Source organism: Eumetopias jubatus, unplaced genomic scaffold, assembly GCF_037043125.1.
Source record: "Eumetopias jubatus isolate StellerSeaLion01/CBP00866 unplaced genomic scaffold, mEumJub1_p1.0 scaffold_13, whole genome shotgun sequence".
NCBI classification, from domain to species: domain Eukaryota; kingdom Metazoa; phylum Chordata; class Mammalia; order Carnivora; family Otariidae; genus Eumetopias; species Eumetopias jubatus.
In genome coordinates, this window is record NW_028274819.1 from 78,766,455 (window position 1) to 78,774,061 (window position 7,607).

Below are 7,607 nucleotides of genomic sequence, written 5' to 3' on the forward strand. Positions count from 1 at the left end.
AAATTAACCACTCACACAAAGAAGTAGGTAACTACAACTTAAAAAAAGAAAAAAAAACTATTGAAACTGACACATAAATATTTGATTATAGAATAAATATTTAAGATGATAAGTAAAACATCAACATTAACTATAATTATGTTCTAGGTATTCAAGAAGATGCAGGAAAACTGGAGTGTATAAAATGGAGATATGAAAGATACTTGCAAAAAAGTTTAATTCAGAATTTTATAAAATTTTAGAAAACATCTGAAACTTTTAAAACCACTGACTTGTGGTTAAAAAAATCAGATCAGACATAGTAGAAAAAAAGATTAATGATCTTTAAAATATAGAAGTAGAAATTATTTAAGATATAACACAGAGGAATAAAAACTCAGCAACATTGATACAGTTTCAATAGGATCTGGACCTAATATATGTATAATTGTAGTACTTGAAAGAAGGAAAGAGAAGGATAGAAAAATTATTTTAAGAAATATCATCTGAAAATATTTAAAACAATGAAAAATATAAACTTGCAAGTCCAAAAAGCTTAATAAGCCCTAAGCAAAAGAGACATTAAGAATATTAAATTGATGCACATCATAATCAAATTGCTTTAAACCAATAATAAAAAGAAAATTAGAAATAGCTATTTAAGGGGTGCCTGGGTGGCTCAGTCTGTTAAGTGGCTGCCTTCGGCTCAGGTCATGATCCCAGGGTCCTGGGATCGAGCCCCGCATCGGGCTCCCTGCTCGGCGGAGAGCCTGCTTCTCCCTCTCCCTCTGTCTGCCGCTCTGCCTACTTGTGCTCTCTCTCTCTCTATCTCTGTTAAATAAATAAATAAATAAATCTTAAAAAGAAATAAATAGCTATTTAAAAATGACATGCTGTATATGAAGGTGCAAAAACCAGAATAGAAGCAGATGCCTTGTTAGAACCATAAAGCTTAAGATAGTAAAAGAACATATTTAAAGTATTGAGAGGGAAAAAATATCTAGGAACATAGAATTTTAATGTGTGTGTGTGTGTGTGTGTGTATACATATATATAATATATATTTAAATGAAGGCAAAATAAATAACTTTTCAGAAATACAGAAGCAGAAATAATTCCATCACAGTATACTTGTACCAAAATTCCATTACATATATAATAATGAAAAGGTATAATTGGAGAATGAAGCAAGATAAAGTAGATATTTTATTTCTTAAATTTCTTAAAATTTTCCTACACAATATGTTATGATTTTCTCCTCATAAACAGGATAAAAAAGAAATGGCATCCTAACTATATTAAGATATAGCATATATGTTATTTTAAAATTTATCATGACTTGAAGATAGATTTGTATTCTTTAACATACCCTGGCTAGCGTAAAAGTCAGTTTTCTTCTAGTAGCTAATTATGTGTATCTTTTAGTAAAATGTTGTGTTCAGTATATTGAACTGTTGGGAGCCAACCTTTCTGATGGGTGAGAGGATTGATGGAATGAAAGCACTGTAATAGAGCACACATCTGGATGGTAGACATCTGGCTTTTTTCAGATGATGCCTTAGAACTCTATCAGGACCCTGATCATTTTCTCAAAAGGAACAACCAAAAAATGCAGCCCACTGCAAAAAAAAAAATTCATTTTCTAAGGTGGATTATTAATATCACACCTAATTCCAATAGTATCCATACAAGAAAAAAAAAAAATCCCAGAGACGGGAAAGAATGCAAGAGCGAGGGTGCCTGTGTGACTCAGTTGGTTAAGTGTCTGCCTTCGGCTTGGGTCATGATCTCAGGGTCCTGGGATCAAACCCACTTTGGGATCCCTGCTCAGAGGGGAGCCTGCTTCTCCCTCTCCTCCCCACTTGTACTCGCTAGCTCATCTCTCTTATGCTCTCTGTCACTATCTTTGTCTCTCTCTCTCTCAAATGAATAAAATCTTTAAAAAAAAAAAAGTGCAAGAGTGAGGCTGTAGGATAAGGGACATATATAGAGAAAGATATATATTTATATCTGTAATATATATCTCATATATTAATTTAACATATACTACATTATATATTATACATTATACTCAAAAACATCTGTTTTAGATGACTTGTGTGCTTAAAACATTCTTAAATTTCAGAATGATGATTAGTAAAGAAGAATTGAAATACATGCTCTAAAAATTACTCAATATTATCTAAAACTACTATACCTATAGAACACTTTTCAATTCACCACTGATCTCTAATTTTTCTACTTTTAATTTTTTTTTCATTTTCTTCAAAGGAAGAAATCATACATTATGTATGATAAACACCTTGTTAGGTATATAATGATATTTAAATTATAATAAAGTAAACACAATCAATAGAAGTCAAAAAACATAAGAATGAAAGCATGCACTTATGCCACTTTGAAATACAGAATAACATTAATTAAGATTAGAAAAATAGTACTTAATTTATATCATGACTAAAAAAATATAACAGTAACACAATTAGGTAGATAGAGCATGAAATGAAACAATAGCCAGTCTAGCTTTTCTGTTGCTTTCTTAGGAAAAGTTCAGTTCAGTGCTTAGGACTCAAAATCTGATGAAGACAAATGATCTTATAGTCTTGAATTGGACAACATAAAAGTGTGATATAGCTTTCAATTTTACTCAAAGTAATGAGAAACACAGTGTGATAATCATCTTAATAGATGGGCTTGATGAAGGCCAGTAGAGACAGGGACTTCAGGAGAATCAGGCAGATGTAGATGTTAAAGGCCTCTAGAAAAAATATTTTTAAAAAAAGGAGATGAAAATCTTGGTTTCAAAGTGAAGTAAGAATGTCAAAATGTCTGGTTTTGATTCCAGGCTCTCCGTTTATAAGACTAGTGAAATTTACTTAACCTCTGATTATTATCTGTATAAATAGATTTAAGTAGACTTAAAATATAACTTCTTTAATGGTATTAGGATGATTAAATGAGTTATTATGCATAAAGTATTTAGAGCCCTGCTCTGCACTGCAAGGAATTCCGTAAGTGTTTGTCATTGTTAATATTGAGTAGATGATCAGAACTAGAAGTAGAGATTGGTAAAGCAGTTGTAACCATTTGTCAAACGATATTTAATTGGAAATGGCTTTCTGGAGTGCTGTATTGAGAAGGATGATGGTTTTAAGTCTGAGGAGGAAGGACTATAGTTATGTATATGATACGAAGATATTGTGGGGAACAGTGATGGTGCATGTACCTTGTATTTGCCTATCTAGTTCTAAGACAGTGCTGGCAAAAGCCTAGAATAAAAACCAGTGAGTAGATGCAAATGCAGAATATGTAATAAAGGAGTGAAATCCAGTTTTGGACAAATGCTTGGAAAATCCATAATTATAAAGGTATTTTAGATTGCTATTTTTTAATATTTTTGATTTGTGATAAAAACAATGGTGACTATCACATATCAACTTGTATATATAGTACAACTAGTTCAAGAACATACTTGTTCAAGAAAACTGATTATTCTCATTTCCTCCAAACTATACCATTCAGTGATGTCACATGAGTGGCTTGAAATCATCCATAGTTGGTGTATTTATACCACAGAACTTGTCAATGTTAAAAATTAAGGCTTTCTTATTTTTGGAGAGTGCGTTAAATATTTGCCAGCACACCACTAGTTCTGTGGCTCACTGATGTGAATGGGCATAATTACACCTGTTAATCAATGCAAAGAAAGATCTCAGAAATTATGTCCCTGCATTTATTATATAATGACATATTTTTTATTTAGAAAACTTGAAATGGTGATTAATATGTGCCATGCGATGTTCTAAGTATGAAATAAGTAATAGAGGTAGAAATGTCAAATATTAGTAATTGTGGTTAATTTTACACATGGAACTTAAAATACCATCACAGAAAAACGCTATAAAAAAACGTGTTGTTTTTCATCTTCTTATAAACCTTGAAATTATTGGGGTTCTGCAGTCGCAGGCCGCCTTGTCTTCAGGTCTGGAGGCCTGCCCCTCCTGTGCCTGCCACCGTCACCTGGGAAACCAGCTGCAATAGATTGCTGACCCTCAAGCTGGTTTCATGGCAGCCACGAAGAAAAGTTTTGGGACTATTGGTGGGGGCAGTGGACCAGAGCACCAGCTCAACACGCTTTTTGGTGTTCAATTCAAAAACAGCCGAACTACTTAGTCATCATCAAGTGGAAATAAGACAAGAGATTCCACACAAGATGGATGGAACAAGACCCTAAGGAAATTCTGCAGTCTGTCTATGAGTGTATAGAGAAAACATGTGAGAAACTTGGACAGCTCAATATTGATATTTCCAACATAAAGGCTACTGGTGTCAGTAATCAGAGGGAAACCACTGCAGTCTGGGACAAGTTAACTGGAGAACCTCTCTACATTGCTGTGGTGTGGCTTGATCTAAGAACCCAGCAAACCATTGAGAATCTTAGTAAAAGAATTCCAGGAAATAATAACTTTGTCAAGTCCAAGACAGGCCTTCCACTTAACACTTACTTCAGTGCAGTGAAACTTTGTTGGCTCCTTGACAATCGAGAAAATTTCAAAAAGCTGTTGAAGAAGATAGAGCTCTCTCAGGGACTATTGATTCATGGCTTATTTGGAGTTTGACAGGAGAGGCCAATGGAGGTGTTCATTGCACAGATATAACAAATGCAAGTAGGACAATGCTTTTCGACATTCATTCTCTAGAATAGTATAAAAAGCTTTGAGAATTTTTTTGAAATTCCAATGAAAACTCTTCCAAATGTCTGGAGTTCTTCTGAGATCTATGGCCTAATGAAAGCTGGGGCCTTAGAAGGTGTGCCAATATCTGGGTGTTTGGGGGACCAGTCTGCTGCATTGGTGGGACAAATGTGCTTCCAGGATGGACAAGCCAAAAATATGTATGGAGTAGGCTGTTTCTTATTATGTAATACAGGTGGCAAGTATGTATTTTCTGAACATGGCCTTCTGACCACAGTGGCTTACAAGCTCAGCAGAGACAAATCAGTGTATTATGCATTGGAAAACTCTGTAGCCATAGCTGGTGCTGTTATTCTCTGGCTAAGAGACAATCTTGGAATTACAAAGACCTCAGAGGAAATGGAAAAACTTCTTATAGCTAAGGAAGTAGTTGGTTCTTATGGCTGCTATTTCGTCCCCGCGTTTTCAGCGTTATACACACCTTACTGGGAGCCTAGCATGAGAGGGATCATCTGTGGGCTCGCTCAGTTCACCAATAAATGCCATATTGTTTTTGCTGCTTTAGAAGCTGTTTGTTTCCAAACCCAGGAGATTTTGGATGTCCGCGACTGTGGAATTCCTCTTAGTCATTTGCAGGTAAACAGAGGAATGACAGCCAACAAAATCCTTCTGCAGCTACAATGAGACATTCTGTATATCCCAGTAGTGAAGCCCTTGATGCCCAAAATAACTGCCCTGGGAGCTGCCACGGTGGCAGGGGCTGCAGAAGGAGCTGAAGTTTGGAGTCTTCAATCTGAGGATCTGTCAGTGGTCACAATGGAGTGGTTTGAACCCGAGATCAGTGCTGAGGGAAGTGAAACTCATCACATACATGGAAGAAAGCTGTGATGAAGTCAGTGGGTCAGGTTACAACTCAGTCTTAGGAAAGTTGTGACCCTGGTTATCCTCTGTAGTTTACCCTTTTTTTGTAGTGAGTAGCATGGTAATGTTAATTGGAGAAAGGTACATCTCAGGTATCCCATACATGGTAGCAACTCATGGATACCAAAGATGTGAGCTCTTTCCCTAATGAGACAATCCAGCGATTGTCTCTTAATGTGATGACACTATTCAGAGACTCTGATTTTATTAGCCACTTGCTGCATAACCCTCCAAGTAGATCTGTGGCTTGAAATAAAGGAAATGCAGCAGAAAGAATGCAATAGAAACATTTGGTGTGTTTTTTAACATCGAGCATTAAGATTGGACCAGCCACCTTGGGGGCTGACCCCTCCTTTGCCATCCCCTTGTGCCCAATTCCTTCTGAGATGGAGGAAGAATTCAGGTCCTTCATTGGAATCTTTCATCAAACACACTTAAATGCTGATGGTCTAGGATTTGATTCTCTGCACTACACACACTTGACTAAGGGGTAATTACCAACAAGCGAAAAATGAGTGGCTACTAAATTCTTAAGATGGAAATGTAGTGCTCTCATAGCTTAGATATTTTTCAGAAAGGTATTTGCCAAAACTACAGTTCTTCAGACATTTTACATGGTCTCAATAATTCACTGAATTGCTGTCGGGGTCTTCTAGGGAAGGGTACTTTTTCTTTTCTTTTTTCATCTCTCCTTTTTATATTTTTCACTTTGTAAAACATACATGCCTATATATTTTATTACTGTGGGCAGCCCATTTATAAATAAGAGTACATTTTACATGATCTCACTAATTACACTGAATTTCTGTCTGAATCTTACAGGATTGAACACTTTTTTTTGCTTTTCATCTCACCTTTTTATATTTCTTACTTTGTACATATAACATACATGCCTATATGTTTTATATACAGAGGGTAGCCCATTTATAAATTCAGAGTACATCAAGTCAATCAGAGAAAGACATGTATCATATGACCTCACTGATATGAGGAATTCATAATCTCAGGAAACAAACTGAGGGTTGCTGGAGTGGTGGGGGTTGGGAGGGATGGGGTGGCTGGGTGATAGACATTGGGAGGGTATGTGCTATGGTGAGCGCTGTGAATTGTGCAAGACTGTTGAATCACAGATCTATACCTCTAAAACATATAATACATTATATGTTAAAAAAAAAAGAAGAAGAAGATTGCAGGAGGGGAAGAATGAAGGGGGGTGGAAATCGGAGAGGGAGACAAACCATGGGAGACTATGGACTCTGAAAAACAAACTGAGGGTTCTAGAGGGGAGGGGGTGGGGGGATGGGTTAGCCTGGTGATGGGTATTAAAGAGGGCACGTTCTGCATGGAGCACTGGGTGTTATGCGCAAACAATGAATCATGGAACCCTACATCAAAAACTAATGATGTAATGTATGGTGATTAACATAATAATACAAAAATAAAATAAAGTAAATAAATTCAGAGCACATCATATATATATATATATATTCAGTAGGTTTTAATGGGGCTGGTCTTAAGTGGACCACTATATGTATAAATATTTTGGGAAAAACACTGTATACATTTTTGGGCAACAGTTATGCATATTTACAAGGAGAAACTTTTTCATAAAGAGTCAGCACTTAAAGTTTAAGTATATGTTCTATGACAATAAAAGAAAATATACTTTATTGAGACTTCAACTATTTTTCTTATACCTTACCTTTTTATTTAATTGCTTCAGCTGGATATATGTTTCTTAAAAAAAGGAAAAGACAAAAAGGCTGTGGAATATTAACACTAGCCCACATAAAGTTATCTTCCTTTGACATAATTTTAGACATATTTGGGATTCTTTTGAGGAGATAGCAAAAAAGCTTAAACACTTAAGTAGAAGAAAACCTTAGGAATAAAGCTAAGAGTATCTTTCTATCTAAATATGTTATTAATTGCTGGTAAGTAAGTATAATTTCTATTTGGGATCACAGAGAATTATCTCCACTGTCAGAGTACAACTGAAGAAACGTTTGCAAT

At 35.5% G+C, this 7,607-nt stretch overlaps 1 pseudogene; it reads left to right on the plus strand.

Moving 5' to 3' along the window:
* The first annotated feature begins 4,044 nt into the window (after positions 1-4,044).
* LOC114221552 (glycerol kinase pseudogene) lies at positions 4,045-5,742 on the plus strand (annotated as a pseudogene).
* The last annotated feature ends 1,865 nt before the right edge of the window (positions 5,743-7,607 follow it).